Source organism: Chelonia mydas, chromosome 13 (assembly GCF_015237465.2).
Source record: "Chelonia mydas isolate rCheMyd1 chromosome 13, rCheMyd1.pri.v2, whole genome shotgun sequence".
NCBI classification, from domain to species: domain Eukaryota; kingdom Metazoa; phylum Chordata; order Testudines; family Cheloniidae; genus Chelonia; species Chelonia mydas.
In genome coordinates, this window is record NC_051253.2 from 15,703,121 (window position 1) to 15,723,785 (window position 20,665).

Genomic DNA, 20,665 nt, shown 5'->3' on the forward strand with positions numbered 1-20,665 from the left:
CAAAATGGAACACCAGAAGGAATGTTAGATTAATTCACACTTGGGATATTTACAATATAAATAATTTCTAAGCAGCATTTTATCACTGGGAAGTCTACCATATATTGGTGTCATAGCCTCCTTAAAGTTGTATATATTCCAAAATGTTACTTAGTTTAAAAGTTTTGTAAGAGTTCAGAGGAAATAATATTAATAATCAGTTATTTAAAAAAAACCCAAACCATTTGTGGTCACAACTTTTTTAATTTAATTGCAGTTGGATTTGACTTAGCCATCCACCTTGTAATATCTTGTCTGTTTGTATATCACATTTCTAACAAATTATATCCATATTTATATACTTTCATTTGGTGCACTCTAAGGCCCTGATCCTGCAAAGGTGGGCAAGCCCAATGAAGTCTGAAATGAATAGGGTCCACCTATGGACATCTTATTTGCAGGATCAGGGCCCAAAACATAAAATGTTTGTAACTACTTTTATATTAAATTATAGGTCTTTTTACCTTACACTCCAAAATATTACAATTGTTTCCATGTCACCATAAAGCTTTAAAATGAGCTAAAACGTATAATAGGGGTACAGTGAGATCACATTTTTTCTCTAGGTAGTTTTATAGCCCACTGGTGATGAAGGTATGCATTAGGTCCTGAAGGTCACTATTGTCAGTTATTTGTGATCCAACTGCAACACAGTGTGGCCTAGATTTTAAATTTGTGTTTAATTGGATTTTTTAAAAATGCGTGCACCTGACTTGTGCATACAGTTACTACAGTTTGCTTGTGAAAGGTAGGTGTCTAACTGGTCATGTCTTTGTCCAGTTTACTTGATTATCAATGCAAGTGTGGTAATTGTGTGTGCAGATTAGGCTCACAGGTGCCTGCACGTTTTTGTTTGCAGAGATGTGAAAATTTGGAACAAAATCTCTAATACTGGTGCATAAAAGCAACATTTATCTATATAGAGAACTTTTCTTACTTTGCATATTAAGTGTAAATTAACTTTTCTTACTCTTTTTACAAAGAGTGGTATTGAATAGCATGAACCAGTAGAAAACCTCAAAGGAAAAATTATAATACTTGCCCCATGCTATCAGTGTGTGGGTGGGCAGATAATGACCTTTTTGAAATGACAACAGAACTTCACCAATGTGAAATTCACCTCTTGGTAAAGGGATGTGCACCAGGGTCCTGCACCCCTGAAGTTCCATGCTATCCCTCAGTGAGGGTGTGGGGGCCCTCTGCACCATCCCTGTGCTAGAGAGGTTGCTTCTTTGCTGAATGTGAACAGGCCCCTCTAAAATGGAGTGTTGGGAGGGACAAGTAGATCCATATTTACATGGATCTAGTGGCCAGGAACCCTGGATCAAGGGGTAGTGGTCCCCATTTAAGTCATGGGCTGAAATAGTGGCTGCAACTATGCACCCTGTTTTCAAATTGGGAAATGAATTCCTTCCACTCCCAACCACAATGGAGTACCCTGTACGAAGCCTGTTTACTCATTCTTTGTGTATTGAGTGAATGTCACCCACTGTTGACCAGAAGACCCAATGCAGATTAGTGAGATTTGCGAACAGACAACTTTTTATTTAAGTAATAAAATCCTTTCAATGCCCTGCTACTAAATTTTTGAGAAGTGAGGAGAGAACACCAGTTTGTGTGAGAGAGCCCCCTTCTGCTATCTCTTAGAGGCAACATGCAAAGCAACGAAAAAATTTCTTCATGTCTTATAACAAAGGCCTGAACACTGTTAAAAATAAATATTTTACACTGCTTTTACATTAGCAATATTGATTTTTGTCTAGTGTAAAAGTCACTCTGATAACTCAAAACTTGTCAAATGACAGAATCAAGAGTGAAAGTGGAGCAATTGAAGGGAAAAAGTCACTATTCAAAACAGTGGTGTGGTGGTTGTGTGTGTTAACACATTTATATAAAACTTCTGTGAATAACAATTTGGAAAGAGAGAATTTTTGTTAATGTTTGGACACCACTGCTCCTCTAAAAGAGTGACAGCTCAGAGTTGTTGTAGCTATCCAGTATGTTCTCCATAAAAAACAGGAATGACCATTGTTGATATTTCTAAGATTCTAAAAAAAACAAGAGGGGGTGCGTGGGAGGGGAATTAGGCAGCAGAAGCTCATTTTGTTGAAAAAAAAAAAAAAAATTAGGTCCCTTTTAACCTGGTCTTAAAAGCCTGCACTTCTGAAGAAGCAGCTCATGTTTGTTCTTGGAGTCTCTCTGGAAGTGGATACATGGGCTAGAGTTGCCAGGCATCTAGTTTTTGACTGGAACACCTGGTCGAAAAGGGACCATGGCAGCGGTGCCGACCAGGCCGTTAAAAGTCCAATCAGCAGCACAGCAGGGGGTTGAGGCTAAAGCAGACTCCCTGCCTGCCCTAGCTCTACGCAGTTCCCAGCAGCCCCTAGATGCATGGACGGCTAGGGAGGCTCTGCATGCTGCTCTGACCCTGAGGGATGGCTCTGCAACTCCCATTGGCTAGGAACTGTGACGTGTGGGGGCAACACCTCCCTGACTGCCCATGCATCTAGGGCAGTGGTTCTCAAACTTTTGTACTGATGACCCCTTTCACACAGCAAGCCTCTGACTGCGACTCCACCCCCATAAATTAAAAACACATTTAAAAATATTTAACACTATTATAAATGCTAGAGGTAAAGCAGCGTTTGGGGGTGGAGGCTGACAGGCTGTGGACCCCCCCCCCCCCACGTAATAACCTTGTGACCCTCTGAGGGGTCATGATCCCCAGTTTGAGAACCCCTGATCTAGGGGCTGCAGGGACCTGGTGGCCACTTCCCAGGAGCCGCGGTAAGCACCGCCAGGACCCTGAACCCTTTTCTGCACCCCAACCTCCTGCCCCAGCCCGGAGTCCCCTCCGGCACCCAAACTCCCTCACGGAGCCCACATGACCCCAACCCCCTGCCAAGGCCTGGAGCCCCCTCCTGCACTCCAAACCCCTCATCCCCAGCCCCACCCCAGAGTCCACAGCCCCAGGTGGAGACCACACTCCAAACCCCTTGGCCCCAGCACAAAGCCCCCCCTGCACCCAAAATCCTTGGCCACACCCCAGAGCCTGTACCCCCAGTTGGAGTCCTCACCCCTCCACGCCCCAGCCCAGAGCCCTCTCCTGCACCCTGAACCCTTCATTTCCGGTCCCACCCAGAGCCTACACCCCCAGCCCGGAGCCCATACTCTCCCCACATCCCAACTTCCTGCCCCAGCCTGGAGCCCTCTCCCGCACCCCAGACATCTCATCCCTAGCCCCACCTCAGAGCCTGCACCCCCAGCCAGAGCCCTCAACCCGCTGCCCCAGCCTGGTGAAAGTAAGTGAGGGTGGGGGAGAGCGAGTGATGGAGGAAGAGGAGATGGAGTGAGTGAGGGCAGGCCTCTGAGAAGGGGCGGAGCCTCAGAGAAGGGGTGGGGCAAGGGTGTATGACCCTAACACATGGGCTCAACAGAACTGTCTACTGTGAATGTATGCCCAAATCCACGTCCTAGAACTGGCCTAAGAGAGTCTTTGGGAGAACAGCTGCTCACCTTCTCTCTTCCTCTTGGACCCTGGAGCATTTTTTCTCCAATCAGGCTTCTCCAGCTTAGGGGCTAGAGTAGCCTCCACAATTTTAGTATACCCCCTGTTCATGGGACTGAGAGACTTGTACAACAATGGATCCTCTGCTCCTGACCCTCCTTAGCTTCCAAACACTGTATTGTGCAGCATAGGAAGCCCCCATGAATGCAAGATCTGCAACCAACCCCAAATTCACCATTTTGTGCAGTGAAATGATACCGGTTGCACTGCTGGGGGATAGGAATAGAAGTGCCACTGATGTGCATGCTAAAGCCAATATGTCAATAATAAATAGTGCAGTGTTGTCATCAGCTGGTCAGAACTTTAATGGACATGCTTTTTTAAAAAAAGCTAATATTTTTCAACTTTAGTGCCATTAATAGTCTTCATTAAGGGCCACTAACAATGTTACAAATTTATTCTGTTTTTGAGGTAGACGGACCAAAATGATAAAGATGTAATTTCTTCTGTAATGGGGAAAATGCTCCCCCCCCACTCCTCCCAAACTTTACATAAGTCATACACTTGAATGGTTTGTCTTTTAACTTTTTAAAAATAAATAATTCTCTTTTGGGTAGAAACCAGTCATTGAAAATTTCAGACAAAAAGGAGATTTTTTTTTAAAAAACTGCATACATATATAGGGCTTATAATGTGAACTGCTTTACAGTCATGCATTGACTCCTGCAAAGGCTATGATTTTCAGCGGGGTTTATGTTGAAAATCCTGAGAGGGAAGATGGGTAAAATTTACTAAAACCTACTGGAAGTGTTGATATCAATGCCTGTTTTATCATAATTTCATACATTTTAGCTTTTCTGGGGAGGGTTATTACATTGCCTATATTTATGTACCACAAAGTCATGAACATTATGTTAGAGTAGACGCACTGCGCTGCTCTCAGGAATCCATGTGCCCTGTGAGGATAGCAGGCCATGTTAAGTCCTGGTGTAAATTCATTGAAGTCAGGGATGTTACAGTAGGAATGAATTTGGCTCAGCATGCTTAATGGTAAGAAGGAAAGGAAGTGCCTTGTACTTTGTATCAGTGACGCTCCCCTCCCCCAAACAGCTGATTGGCTAGCTCCAGTAGCAGACAGGAGGCAGTCAGTCCTTGTGGACTGGGAGCTGATAGATATAATGCAGGGCCTCTAGATCTGTGCAACTGCAGAATGGAGACGTGTTGACTGTGGGTAGGGGAAATAAATGGATTCTCCTTAGGGCTTTCACAGAAGGCTGTCCTGCAAATCCACTGAACCACTTAAGCATGTGCTTAACTTCAAGCATGTGAGTAGTTCTAATGAAATTACAGAAATACTTGTGCCTGAAGTTAACCCACATGCTTAAGTATGTTGCTGGATTGGGGCTGGGTGCTCAGCACCTTGCTACATTGAGCCCAGTATGACCCTAGCACTGGGGTATTTAGCTCAAATAAGCAAAGTTACATATTTGTGGTAGAATATTTAGCGGTTTGGGGGCTGTCCACTTCCTGAAATTCAAATTCCCTAAATTTTGGTACGAAAATTAGATCTGTTCTTTGAGCAGTTCTTCCACTAGGCCTCATGCCTCTTCCGCTGTCCTAAAACAAATCACTTCACTCCATTACACAACTCCATGATTTGTTTTTTAATCAATGTAACTAAGCTGATGCTTCCTCAAATTTCTAATTCTTTATGTACGGGAAAGTTGTTTGTACATGATTCCAAAAAATAATAGCTTACCAATTATGGTTACATATATAAATAAAGCTTATTGAATTATATAAAATCACAGTACCAAAATTATGGAATAACTATCCAGAACAATTTTTTTCTTGGAATATTTATTGGAATATTTTCTTGGAATAGCATTTGAAAGGAACATAGAAGCAGGTGAAAGTTTGGACCTAAAAACATTAGTTGTATTCATTTTGTAGATGTGGAAAATCCTGTGGATTACAAGGCCCTGGTTTTTTTTTTAATAGGTTGGGCACATAATTACACACACAAATTGGCTAAGGTCATTTGCACATACAGCTACCTGATTTGCATGTCTGACTGCATGGGAAATTAGACATACAATTATGTCTTAAAATCAGACCCTAAATCTAAATTATTTTTAAGAAAGTACTATACAAATCTTACTACTTCTAGGTTCTGCAAAAATAAAATGGTCTTTGCTCCCTCTGCTGTCCCTCCAAGTCCTTAAGCTATGCTGACATTGCTGATGCCATTTTAACGGTAAAGGTTTTTTTTTAAAGTCTTGTTAACTTTACTCCAATTCAAAACACAAAAGGTATCAATCTGTTTAACAAAAAATAAAATTTCTTATTTCAATTCTTCAAATTCCTATGAAAATTAGAATTATTTAATGCCTTACTGCAGCAAAAAGATTCCATGGGAGCTTCCCTTTTAGTGGACAGTGTACACAGCTGTGATTAATTCCCTTTCTATTTTGGTTTCCTTTGCATAAGTCTCAAATGCCAAATGTTGACCTTTGTGCATTATACTCTTGCACCTACAATATAACCACATATTAGTAAAAATAGGTGTTTCAGAATAGCTTTAATCTGTGTCTAAAACACACAAACTTCAGACCATATCTAGTTGCCAACATACAGACATTGGCTCGTCCAATGAAGTACCTAGAAAATTCAATGCAAGATTGTACAAATTTTTAAATAACAATACAAAATTAGTCATGCCTGGTCAATAATAGAGTGAAATACTGGTCTGATTGAACTCAATGGCAAAACTCCACCTCCATTTTGTGAATAGCAGCTAGTTCCCCTTGTGACTCCAGGTTGAAAAATTGAAGCATGTTGTTTCGGTTAATTTCAATGTTTCCAAAAATCTTTTGTGCTTTTTTTTTTTCCTGATCAAAGCAATTTGCAAGAAAGGATCCAGATGATAGGTGAAAGAGAAAATCCATTTATGAAAAAAATGATAAATTATGAAATCACTGAAGTTAGGATTTAAATTATACTTTTTAAATTCAAGTTTCTCACTAAGTAAATGTGGTGTTTATAAAAGGTGCGGGATTGACAACAGGGGAAACTTCAGCAGCATACACAGAAGTGATTTATCTCAGTTAATGACTGTACAAGCTTCCCTACTGGTACGCCTTATCTCCAGATCAGAGATACCTATCTCTAGGAGGACACTTAGATTTCTATGCCCATTTAATCCATGGTCCCTGTTTTGAGACTATGAGTTGTGATGTCCACAAGGAAATGGATGAATACTGAGGCCACCAAACAGCCATTAGGGGATTTTACTACCATCTTAAGATGAAGTGATCTAGAAATGACTCATTATTCCATTACCAGTCCCATTATTCATCCAATCTCCCAATGACAAAAGGTAAAATTATCAAAAGCACCTAATCAGAGGCTCATTCACCTGCACATCTACTAATGTGATATATGCCATCATGTGCCAGCAATGCCCCTCTGCCATGTACATTGGCCAAACCAGACAGTTTGTACGCAAAAGAATAAATGGACACAAATCAGAAGTCAAGAATTATAACATTCAAAAACCAGTCGGAGAACACTTCAACCTCCCTGGACACTCAATTACAGACCTAAAAGTTGCAATTATTCAACAACAAAACTTCAAAAACAGACTCCAACGAGAAACTGCAGAATTAATTTGCAAACTGGACACCATTAAATTAGGCTTGAATAAAGACTGGGAGTGGATGAGTCATTACACAAACTAAAAACTATTTCCCCATGCTAATTTTCCCCCTACTGTTACTCACACCTTCTTGTCAACTGTTTGAAATGGGCCAGCCTGATTATCACTACAAAAGTTTTTTTTCTCCTGCTGATAATAGCCCACTTCAATCGATAGGCTCGTTAGAGTTGGTATGGCAACCCCCATTTTTTCATGTTCTCTTTATATATATATCTTCCTATAGTATTTTCCACTGCATGCATCTGATGAAGTGGGCTTTAGCCCACGAAAGCTTATGGTCAGATAAATTTGTTAGTCTCTAAGGTGCCATAAGTACTCCTTGTTCTTTTTGCAAAAGCACCTAAGTGATTTATGTCCCATTTTCAAAAGTGATATAGGCATGCAGGAGCCCAAGTCTTCCTGAATTTTACCCCAAGTTCTATACTGTCAAGCTTGTTTGACCTGGCACATGACGTATTAGTTCCTCATCTAGGAATAATTATTTTCCATTGGTTTAAAAGTCATAAAAGTACTGAAGTTTGCCGTTTTGGACTTTCAGGTATATCTTTTATGAGGGCTGAGACCTGACCTCTCTTTTTGTCAGTCTACATGAGGCTACACCTAAAAACCACTGAGAGATGAAAACTGGTGCAGAATGCAGCAGCTCACTTACTGAGTGGAGCAACATATTGGAAGTATATGACATTTGTGGTCACTGGTCTGCACTGAATGCTCCTTGGTCTGTGGGTGGAGTTTAAGGTGTTGATTATGACCTGTAAAAGCCCTGAATGGGCTGGGACCAACCCACCTAAGGAATTACCTTTCTTCCTAGGCCATACTGCCACAATTGTGGTCAGCAGAGGCACTTGAGCTGGATCCACCTCGTTATAAAAGAGAGGGGGCTGTTGGCAGGGCATTCTCTTTGTGGGTGCTGAGACTCTGGAATTTGCTTCCCTTGGTCTAAAATAGCCCAAGTTTGATGACTTGCTGGGCACACTGGAAAGCCAACTACTTGTTTAGGTTTTTGGAGATGTCTGAATATGCTTCCTACATGATGAAGGAGGGTTGGTGGCTGGCTGGCTGAGTTCCTGTGGAACTGATGATTAATGCTGCAAAGATTTAATGTAATTGTATGTATTGTGTAATTAATTATTTTGGGGTGCCTAGACTCTTAGATATGCAACCTTATTATTTTTAATCTAAATAAATAAACATAAATATATGGCACCGATTTTGTTAAAGTGGTGCAACTTTGTATAAGGACACTTATATTGGTTTAACTTGCCCCAGACCAACGTTTGACTAAATCAGTACAACAACATACCTTTAGTTAAACCTATGTATCTTTTGTGTGTAGGTAAGCCATGACTAAACATTCCTTTCCCTCTCAGTTGCTCAACTTTAAGTCTCTTATTTCTTGTGATGCCATAATTTCACTAATTCTCCATGTGCCACAGACTTTCATAGTAGAAAAAAATCTGTATTTCGGATGTAAAGAGCAGACAGGATTTTTTTTTAATAAATTTTCCTGCAGTTTTATACACATCACAAAGAAGCAAAATATAGGCACAACATTTCCCCCCAACTTTGCAGGTCACTTTTAACACCAGTATACACCCTGACACCAAGGCGTGCAACCTTAGTGTCCTCATTGACTCCTCTTTCCTTGTGCTCTTATGTCTTGCAACTGTTTGACCCAGTGTTATACTATTGAAGCCTATAGTCAAAACTCTCACTGAATTAAATAGGAGCAAGAGCAGGCCCTGGATATTGCTGTTGCTTCCTAGACAGCATTGCTAAAATCCATCATTTGTCTCTATTCCTACTGCCAAAACTTTAGCCCAAGAACTGGTCATCTCTCCCATTCATCCCTGCATTATTCTATGCAAAATGCCGCTGCTAAATTTATATTCTTCTCCTGTTGTTTAGATTCTGTGTTCCCTGCCTTCACAAATCTCTGCATGGGTTTCCCATCTGGTGCATGGACTGTGAGCTTCCTCTTGCTTTGCTGCTCTGTTCTGCCCATATCTAACTAAGTTTCCTCTCATACCTAATCCCCTTTCCTAAACTCTTCCCAAGTTTTTCTCTACACTGATCCCTTTGGCCCCAGTTCTGGTTTATGAGCCAGCCGCACAAAGGGACTGGAAAGCAGTCTCCAACCAGGAATTCCGTAGCACAGGTGTTGTGGGCAGCAAGGATGTGCTCAGAGCACTCTGCACTCCAGCTATTCGGGGCTGGCAGAGAGGCCTCTAGATGCCTGTGGGAAGCCACCAAAACTTAGAGCAGGCTCAGAGGCTGCTCTGATGCTGCTAGCTGAGCACAGAACCCCGGTGACGCAAAAGTGGCTTGAATCCCCCATCACTCCCTCTCCTAAGTGAACAGCTCAGAACTGAGACACCTGCTTCCTTCACACGCCCACATTTTCATGTCATCTTCTATGTGCAGGTTTGTCAAATCTTACCTCTCCTTCAAACTGCTTACCTCTTGGTCTATAATGCCTGGCTTCTCTAAGGATTGCATCTCTCTCCCTGTGTGCTTTTCTACAACAAATATTAATGCCTTCAGACTGTAAACTGACCAAGGAATTTCTTTTTCTTTTTTATTATATATTTTATTTGCTGTAAAAGCTGTGTCCATTGACAGTGCTACATAAATAATAATACTGATTTCTAAGAGACTTTCTGAGTATTAGAATTTACAGTACTATCCTCCTTTTGTGCAGTCACAGTGTCAATATTTTTACAGTCTGTTTTTTCAAGTGGTAGGAATACTACTCAAAATTCCTGGAAAAATAAATTTTAGTATTTGGACTTGACCACTGACTTAAACTGACAAATATAAAAACAGAAATTTCTATGCTACACATCATAAACTCATTCCATAGCTCCTCAGTATAGTGGTAAATAGTTAAGCAATCACTTTACTGATATACTCCTCCTTGCCTTCCACAGCTTCTAAGTACATACAAATACACTTTAGGACTATCTTGCCACCACAAATCTAAATTAATTCTTGGTGACTTCTATTTTACTTATCCGTAACTACTATTCATTTTCCTCAGTTAAGTCTGCACAATGTAAAGCATCTCAGTTATTTATGAGTTTCAGCTCAAAACAATTAGCTGCAATAGTGCGGAGGGTACTTTTTTCTTCCATCGGTGTGCTTCCCTCCTTGACGCTAACCTGTCAGTGTTCTTTCCTCTCTGGATCATCTTAGTTTGTCCTGTTTTTAATTTCAGCAAAAAGGTTGTGACTAGCAATACTCTATGAAATGTGTTGCAAATGGCAAGCCACTACTCAGATCATAATTGACTGTAAAAAGAAAAACCAAAATTCTGACCAGATAGAGCCAAGTTTAGGAAATAATAGCATCTGTTATACTGCAATATTAATAAGCAATAGCTAAAAAGAGATAGAGTGGGAAAAAATCAAATCTAGCAAATTTAAAGGTCATAAGGCTTGTTTGGGGCTGTTTTTGTTTTCACATAGAGCCATCAAATTGATTTAATTGAATGTGGGGTACATATTACTATATTTCACTCTGTGGTACAATCAATTTAGCAGTATCTCAGGAAAGGGTGTCTTTCTCCATGGGCTCTGTAGGGATGCAAACGTTGTAGAATGTTTCTTTTAACTGGTTAGCTTAAGAATATGGTACCCATTTATCTACGCTTCACAAATGCTTTCCAGCATTTTTGCTATATTGCACTATAAAATGAAAATATCTACCCTCGTAAAGCAAATGAAAGTTTTATAAGAACTTAAAATAGTTTTTTGCTTTGCTTAAAGATGCACTATTATTGTCAGGTTTTCTAGAAGGCACGTAAAGAACAATTAGATATCGCCTTTCTAGAAGTTCCTCTTACAGTAAATAGCACTGGCTAATTTGTTTTTTGTTTGTAGGGTTCAATAAGTTTTGTGTATTTCAGTGACATTGTAAATGAAGGATTGTTTTCATGGCTTACTGTTTCTTATGCCACTAAAGTGAATTTACTGTGAAAATGCATATAGTCATTTGGAATCAAAGAATAAATTCTAAAATCTGAGGAACAAGTAAAAGTCTTAAGCGAGAAAAAAATTGAAAATTCTACAAAATATCACAAAATTCTACCAAAAAAAGGGTGGGTGTGTTTCAGATTAGAGCCATTTGAAAATATGGGATTTAACTTTTGTGAAGTTTAAGTAATTTATTACAAGTTTTCCTTGCTCTTAAACTGCAGGCCATGGTTTGAAAAACTTGTTAGACTTTTGTTTGTTCAGTACTAGTGACCTAACTGTTATACACCTCATCCTTAATCAACAAGTTTTGAAACACTGAGAACTGAATGAATTGAGCTACATTGTATCCATAAAATATCCCAGTATTTTGGTGTAATAAAAGTTCCCAGCCCATCTCATTTAAAGATACTTTGTGCACTGTTATTGAATTAGACCTCGATGCTGCAAAGGGAGCTTGCATATCCTTAGTTTACTTTAAGTTTATGCACCATGAGTAGCCCAATTGGGGCCTTAGTTTGTGAGATTACACTTGTTTTAATTCAGAAACTATGGTTTTGAAATATAACCTAAAAATTGTTAAGACAAAATTTATTTACTTTTGTGTGTGTAAAAGCTGCTAAGTAATAAATGATATATAATATTACTCTAGTTTCAGAGAACCCTTTCTTTTCTGTATGTTAGATCAAAACCTGCCAAACCTCAATTAGTTTTGGAAAGTGGTGGCAAAAAAAGAGAGCAATATTTAAAGTGTCTCTCTCTTTTAGAATGAAAGATATTGCAATATACGTAGGTAATAAGACATTTACAATTTCCTTAATTTAATTTTAAATCTTCCTAATTCCAGTTGTCCCAGTTTGAACCAGTCTTATGATTTAACCTTAAGTCTTAGGATGAGTCAACCCTGAGCTTTTTCCATGAGGGACAATTTTAAGTAGGGAGGTTTATATCCAAATATAAAGTATGACCTACTCCTAGAAGTCCAAACTGTGTAAAAGGAAGTTCTGTCAAGGCAAATGAATAGTATACAAGAAGGTGTTGTTGCTATTTTCGAAAGCCAGATAAAATATGGGTAACTGTTGCAGTGCAATAAAAGAAACATCAAAACCACCCAACTCTCTCAAAAGATTTTAGCTACTCATCTTTCTCTATTCTGTACCGTTTAAATCTAAAGGGTGTGGTCACTACTGCTCTGTGCACAGTGTGATCACTATTGCGCTGTCCATGGTGTGAGGTGTGAATGCTATGGATGTGTATGGTCACTCTTGCACTGTCCATGGTGTGATTGCTACTTCTGTACGTGGTCACCACAGCTCACTTGTGATAACTACTGCTCGGTGTATGCTGTACGTTATTGTCCTATGCATGCTGTACAACCTGGTCTCTATTGCTGCTGCTCAGTGCAATGCTTGCTTCAGAACACTATGATGTGCCAGAGACGCAAACAGGAGGCCCATCTCCCTAGACCCAAAAGCCATCTCTGGCCTCCCCTGCTTCTGTCTTTGTGGGGCCAACCCCTGTGCCTGATGCTCCCACTCCTGGAGTGTCCCTGGTGCAAGGTGTGCACACCATCACTAGGGCACGAGGTGGTGTGCTCACTATTATGAGGTCACGTGATGTTGTCACTTCTGTGTCACGTGGGCGTATGCTCACTATGCTTGTACCCCCGCTCCAGACACAGCGCCTAGGCCCCTCTCCTCCTCTCCGGGCAGGATGTAGTTCCGGCTGGGGGTGGCGGAAGGATAAGCAGGCGGCGCCAAACCCCGCTGAGGCCCCAGCCGCAGGGCGCGGCGCCTCCTAGCGGGCCCGGGGTAGATCCCGCCGCCGGCTCCCCCTCTCGCGAGAGCCCCCCCCATCGGCAGGGTTATGTAACCTGCTTCCCCTCCCCCTTCCCTTAAAGGACCCGCACCCCGAAGTGGGATGGGGTCTAGGCGAACAGGACCCCATCGGGGCTCAGGCCCCCTCCCCCCCGGGGCGCGGCCCCCTCCCCTCCCGCTGGACAATGAGTCCCGTATGCTAATGAGAGTCTCGCGTCACTTCCGCTCTTTCTCGGCCGCCATCTTGGCCAGGGCAGGTTCTGGGCAGGAGGGACCCGGCTGTATTGTCTGCAGGGCGCCCAGGGAGCCCCCCCCGGCCCGGAGCCTGACACCCCCCCCTCCGGGGACCGAGCGCAGTGGAGCCGCCACCGCCCCCTCCCCCCGGGACCTGCTCACCATAGGCCACCCCCACACACACTCACCCCCCCGCCATCCAGCCCCCTTTGTCTCCCCCGCGCCGCCGCCGGCTCCGCTCCGCCCGCCCGCCCAGGGACCCGGGCGGCGCCAGGGAGGCAGCTCCGCGCACCCCCACCCCCAGCCAGAGGTGCCGGGGGAGCGCCCGCCCTCCTCCGCTGAGGAGAGCCCAGGCAGGTAGGTGAGTCCGCGGGTCCGAGCTGGGAGCGGGCAGCCGCCACCCCCCGATTTGTGTAGCTGCCTTCCACCCGTAAGCATCGGGGCAGAGCTCCGAGCAGCCCTCTCCTCAGCCGCTGGGCAGGATCCCCATGCCGGCCCCGCACAGTGCAGTGTCCACCGCGATGCCCGCTGCAGGCGGGGGCTGCGGAGTTTGCGGGCAGCTCCCACCCCTCTCCGCAGCTGCACACATGTGGAAAAGACTTGCGTGCACTGAAGAGGCCAGTTCTTCCTCGGTGCTCTGGCCCGCTCTCCCGCCTGCAAGGACCGCTACCGGCTTCCCCTCTCCCTTCCCGGGGCCCGTACGGCAGGCAGATGCAGCCCCAGCCTCCTCCCTCAGTCCCTCCTCACCCCCGGCGGCGGAGGCTGCACATGGATGTGCCTCGAGGGTGGCTTTCATTGCATGGTCTGCGCTGGCGGCGGCGGATGGGAGGTGAAGCGGCTGAGATGGATCAGTGAATGTATGGATCCATCACCTCTAGCATCTCAGAGCTGTCTTTAACATGCCGCCTGCCCGGTGAAGGTCCCTAATGGCAGAGTTGGCGCTGGAGAGTGGCCGGAAAGCAGTGCTGGCTGCGGTGCAATGAATGGAGACCAGAGCAGTCTCCCCCCACTAGCCGGGGTGTCTGTCTGCTGGAAAAGGCGCGATTCATGACTGGTTCCCTGAGCAGAACAGTGGCTGCAGGCTGGAGTAACATTCACCCAGCCACTCATCCTCCCCTTGCTCTGTCCATCCCGGGTCATAGCAACTGTAACCCATTTCTCAGACAAAGGCAGGAGAAATTAAGCCCTAAAATGTTGCCTTCTGCCTCTGCCGTTTGAACGTTGCACCCTCCTCACCCACTCCATCATGTTGCTTTTCGTTCTTGTTTGCAGTCTAAGTGGATTTTTTTAAAAGCACCAACGTGAATGTGACTCCTTTTTTTGTATGCGTTGGGGCTGGATTAAAGCTATATTGTTGCATCTGGTTTATGGCCATGGAAGAAAAATACCAGCTCCCACCCAAAATGCACCGCAGCCAATTCGGTGGAAAGGAGAGATGAGTGTTCAAGTCAGTAGGGGGCGCATTCTCTGCACTGGGTAAGGTTGCTGCAGAGAGGGGGAAGGGCCCCAGATGCATAGAGAGGAGCTGCCACACAGCGCCTTCTACAGACCTGGGAAAATGGGTTTATCACTAAGTGCTCACTTGCTCTTATGAGCTGACAGCAGCATAGTAAAGGATTTAGTGAATAGAGCAGTGATTTAGAGAAGAATCTGATCACTTCAATATGTTTTTTGGAACTACAGTGACCAAATTGTGTTCTTGGCATCAAATTCTAAGTGCCATTCCCGATACTACTACTATGTACTTTCATTCAGTTCATAGGGGTTGATCAACTCTGTGCCACTATAATCATGTGAGATCACTTTTGAAGTTGACAGAATACTTGTATTCAGAGATCACACTGATTAAATGGAAAAATGAGAGAACTAGAGCACTTGGATGACTTCTGTCTCTTTTGCACGGCTGTACATGGACCTCCATGAAGAATGTAGTAATTGTATGAAAACTTGATTGTGGCTTGTGGTGCCATCTGCTTTATAAACTTGCATGGCTTTTTCACACATTCTGAATGCATGGCAGTAGTGATGTAGAAACTTCAATGTTATGGTGCTTTACTAAAGCATTGAGTGCTTTATTTGTAGACTGAGTTAAGCTATGCTTTGCTTGGACAACTGGGATTCCTCCATAATTTTGACTCATGATTTTGGTTTTAATGAAAATATTTGACAGGCTTAAGAGCTTTGGTATCTTTTAGAAAAATAGGACAGAACTTTCCTTAGTTTATGCCATGATGTTTCCACTAACTTTGTTCATATTTGAACATTGATGAGGCAGGAGGACGTGTTTAGATGAAGAAGTATTGTCACTACTTGTGCAGCACAATATGGCCTACTTAAATACATTCAGATTGAATTGCCTGGCTCCCTGGTAGCAGCAGTGCCATTCAAGTAACGTGGGTTTCAGCTGGACCATCTGGAAAAACTGAACTTTCCCTTGGGGAGAATGGTAACTGTAGCAGCTATAAAGATTTACCAGCGCTTCATATCACAGTTACCATCCCTCTGGATGTGGAAAATGAACCATCCCCTTAAAACCAGTTGCTTTTAAAACAAAACAAATTAATCAATTAATGCCTTGTACTGTTTGTAATATATATTTACAGATGTTGGGTAGCGATTTAGTATCAACCAAATCCAACCAATATCTTCCTTACAATATGTAGTGAAGTTGGAGTATTATACAGAAATGAAAAGAAACATATTCTGTTGCTACTAAAAATTGCCACTTGAGGCTGATTCATTGTAACATGGTTGTTAAATCTTTGCTGAAGATGCTTCCAGTTTACACAAAGATAAGCCTTAGAATGGAGATGTCTTTTTGACATACAGTTGATAACATGTCCCAACATAGAAATATTTAAGCAGAATATTAAGCTTGTTTATACTTGTGAATTTATTACGCTTTATACAGGTTTTAATTTCTCTTTGTTAAAAGTGATTTTGACCTGTCCACAGTAGTTTTTATTTATTTTATATTTGGCTTTTCAGCACTTAACAGTGATTGGCATATTTAACCTGTTCAAAGTTTGCAGTCAGCTTTAAGAAGCTAATGCAATCTTGCTTTTATGTCTGAAACAGTTAACTGTTTAGTACCCAGTGTTTCAAATACTGGCTTATATTTATAACTCCAAATCCTGGTGACATGAGAATGAACTATAGAAAACAACTTCATTTTTTCCCCCCATAATGCTTAAATTTGCCTTTAATGCCTAAATGTGTATTGGGTAAAGCTTACTAGAGTTTAAAAAAACATTAATGTAAGAGCATTAGTTTTAAATGTTGGGAGGTAAATAGTGTTTTGAATGTGTGTGAGAAAATATGAAAGGTGGCTTGTATTTGCTCTAAGAAAAAGGGCATGTAGGTTAAGAACAGAATGTGGTGGTATTCAATATGTTTGGGGCTGAGAGCCCTATTTTAGAAGAACTTCTAGATTGCTTTTGAAACGCATGCTCTGCAGCATTAAACTGAGAAGCTTTTCATTGTATGCAGGATTGAAGGTACCAATTGTCAGAAGATGCCAACTCTCATATATTATTTTGCATTAACTTACAATGGTGCCTTAAAAGAGCATTTTAATTGAGTGTAGAAGTAATTCAGTGATATTATACTGTACTAGACTCTCCACTTCATTAACTGACTCCTAAATTAGAAGGGGAATGCCAACTAGATTTCTAAATAAGTGCATATACAAGCCCTCTCTGTGCAAGGTAAGTTGTGCTTCCAACATACACCAGCATGAATAAGGGATGGCTATTTCCCCAGCTTTGGTATATGAGAATAACTGCAACCTTTGAAAATGACTATTAAAAATGTTATAAAGCAGCACTTCTGACATGCATGGCTGTATCTCAGTGACATGTGCATTGTCAGAATTAAGACAACGTGTGCACAGTCTAAACCGTAAATTTTATGACTTTTTTTTAATGGGGAAGGTGACATCTAGCTTTATTAGTGCAAAGGAAAAAAATTGGAATGAATATTTGGGTAGGAGAAAAGACACGAGAACTAAAGACTCTAATTTACTTATTTTGGAGAAGCTCTAAATGAACAAGCTGTAGCAGTCAGATAAGCAATTTATAAAATAGAAAATTATCTTCACTTTAATATTTGTGCACAAAGGTTGAGAGAGAGAGAAAAAAAATCAAGATTAGACTACAATCATCCTCATCAGGATCTGAAGTCTTTAGGACGTATATTTTAAATCAAATCCCCAAAAGAGAAATGTAGTGAATAGCTGTTTGATTTAAATTGTTCACCTATTATGTGCTCTACCCAGATATGTCCTTTGGTAGTCACTGGCCCCTTAGGATACTTGTACCCTGTTTTTTAGCTCAGTCCAGTTGGTGTTTGTTGTGTTGTGTTGAGCCCTCTTAATGCTCGTTAAGATGGAGGCTGATATGTTTGAAGGCATGTTAGTTGGCCTTTCAGCTTTCAAACATATTAGCCTACATCTTAACAAGCATTAGGGCTTTTCAATCATATTAAACTAAGGACTGGTACGGTACAACCCCTAGCGTGGACACAGTTATACCGGTATGTGTATTTATGTTGGTATAACTTTTTCCTGTTCAGGAAAGGTTATAAGCTATATGACTATAAGCACGTTTTATACAGGTATATAGCCATGTCTGTACTACAGTGGCGTAGCCACAGTGCCATAGGTATGCTGCTGTGACCCAGCGGATGTAGGCTACAGTAACAGAAGGGATTTTTCTGCTCCTTTAGGAACTCCACCTTCCTGAGTGACGGTAGCTAGGTTGACAGAAGCATTCTTCTGCTGACCTATGTGTGTCAGACTGGCATAACTATGTCTGTCAGGGGAGTGGATGGCCATAACTGTGTTGACCTAAGTTTTATGAGTGGACAAGGCCTAAGGCATGGTCCACACTTACATTATATCAGCACAGCTATATTGGTCAGGGGTGTGAGAGAACCATGACCTCGATCAACATAGTTATGCTTACAGAATCCCCAGCATGGACACAGGTGTGTCAGTGGAAGAGTGCTTCTGTTGATATACCTGATGATATACCTGGTGTATACTGTGTCTGCACTAGGGGACTATACCAACACAGGCTCTGCAGCGTAGACATAACCTAACTGTCCACACTAGCATGGAGGGTTGTACCACTTTAACTATACCAGTAAAGGTAAAGTAGTACAATTTTTGTGTTTAGACAAAGTCTAACTTGACTGGACTAACACGATATAAAAACCACACCCTTTTGGGGGAAATGGAATTGTTCACTCCGGACTTTCAAGAGAATCTTTAGCTTGACATAAAATATCTAAAGATGTACTTGAGATCAGATTAAGGAAACTAGTTTGTTTTATTTACCTGCCCAAAGGCCATATGTTTTAAGAAAAAAATGTATGCTTTTGACACCTTCATTGCAGTTGAGATTGGAAGCCCAAATGTGAGGCCCACATTTGGAGGGCATCACTTTAATCTCACGTACATTGGTATTTTTTGAATGTGTGTGACATATTTTGGTTTTAAATAAGAGTGGAACAAATGCCATATTCGTCTGCAGTGAGTCACTGTCAGTTAAACCATTTATATCCTTAGTTTTAAAAAACTTGGCATTTAAAAATGGTTTGGAAGAAAACTGATTTTGGCTGTTGGGTTCTAAACTTGTGTAATTGTGTCCCAGTGCGCACAACAGACTTACACGTTCTTGATTGAACAGGTCAGCTGGCAAAATATGTATTTTTAAGTAAAATACTATTAAGGTAATGTTTAAAACTTCAATAATTTAAAAAAAAATCTAAAAAACCCCAACCTCCTCAGCCATTGAAAGTTAACACTCTGGGTGGTTTCAGAGTAGCAGCCGTGTTAGTCTGTATTCGCAAAAAGAAAAGGAGTACTTGTGGCACCTTGGAGACTAACAAATTTATTTGAGCAAAAGCTGTAGCTCACGAAAGCTTATGCTCAAATAAATTTGTTAGTCTCTGAGGTGCCACAAGTACTCTGGGTGGATGATTTTGCCTCATTCAGCCAATCATTTTAACGTATGGGGGGCATGCTTTTAGCCAGGGCCTTTCAGTTCTGTCTCAGCTGTTCTCCTGTCCTTCAGTCCCCTGACTTTCAGCTGTTCTCTTGCCTTTACCCAATTTTACCTGTTCTGTTTAAGCTGCCTGATTCCTGACATGATTCCAGAGCTAGCAGTTCTTTGCTGATGCAGTGGAGCCAAATAACATTTTTTGGTATTGATGTGGATCAGTGGCAGCGAGAGACAAAAAGTTCCTTAAAACAAGTCTCTTGGTTACTTAGAAAAGAGTTTAAAATACTTTTCTCTAAATTTCTAAAAACTGTGTTGTATGGTTTTTGATTCCCACTGCTCCAACTATGAAGTCTTTTGAATATCAAAGGCCCATGAGCCAGCCCAAAGACAGCAGCTGAGGTGGATTAGTGCTGGAATCTAGTCAGGGAGTTGGAGTGCTTGGGAATTGTCTAGGCAAAAAAGGGAAGGAAGGTAGGAATATGTGGAGAGAGAAGTCTGTATATAAGGTCTTGTCCAACCCCACAGACTAGTTACATTTTTGTTTGGGATACATATGGGGATTGTGGGGGGAGAAAAAGCTGAATTGGTTGTTACTTATTTAACTAGTTAAAATGTAAAAATAGTCTGTTAGTTAAGATCTAGCCAATTGGCTAGTGTTTTATCAATTTAATATATAATACATCCACTATCTGAGGAGTACATCACACATTGGCTGGGGAATTGACTAGATCAGGGATTCTCAAACTTCATTGCATTGTGACCCTCTTCTGACAACAAAAATTACTACATGACCCCAGGATGGGAGGACTGAAGCCTGAGTCGGCCGGAGCAAAACCAAAACCTGCCCCGGGCGGAGGGGCCAAAGTCGAAATCCAAGGTCTTCAGCCTCAGGCCCGGGGCCTGTAACCTGAGCCCCGCCACGCAGGGCTGAAGCGCTCTGGCTATGGCCCCAGGCGGTGGAGCTTCGACTTTGGGCCCGGGCCTCAGCAAATCTAATGCCAGCTCTTGTGACCCCATTAAAATGGAGTCACGTCCAGTTTGAGAACTGCTGGAGTAGATTGTAACATGTTCCGGAGTGCATGTCAGTATATGCACACTTTTGCAGTGCTTTGCTACTTATCATTCACCAGCACACCCCAGCAATGTGTATTACTGGTTTTGGCACATCAAATCACCTGTATGCAGCTTACATGTTTTGTTTCTGTGTTTTAAATTTAGAAAGACTTAATAAATGTCTCTTGGTAAGAATCTAAAGAGCTTACAAAGTGTCAGAATGCTTCTTGGAATGCTCCAAAGAGCAAGTGCGAGCACTTCAGGATTCCACATGATTGGGGCCCTACCAAATTCACAGCTATGAAAAACGTGTCACA

General features: G+C 42.1%; 1 protein-coding gene across 5 annotated transcripts in view; it reads left to right on the plus strand.

Annotated features, from left to right (window-relative positions):
- The first annotated feature begins 13,286 nt into the window (after positions 1-13,286).
- LOC102947588 (activity dependent neuroprotector homeobox) overlaps positions 13,287-20,665 on the plus strand; it is a 43,562-nt gene continuing 36,183 nt past the window's right edge. For 3 of the 5 annotated variants that reach the window (XM_027822235.3, XM_037877258.2, XM_043527374.1), the window contains exon 1: positions 13,302-13,647. The gene's annotated coding sequence lies outside the window, so the exon portion shown is untranslated. Of the gene's footprint in view, positions 13,652-20,665 lie in introns of all 5 variants that reach the window. The other 2 variants (XM_037877257.2, XM_007059748.4) reach the window with 2 other exon arrangements.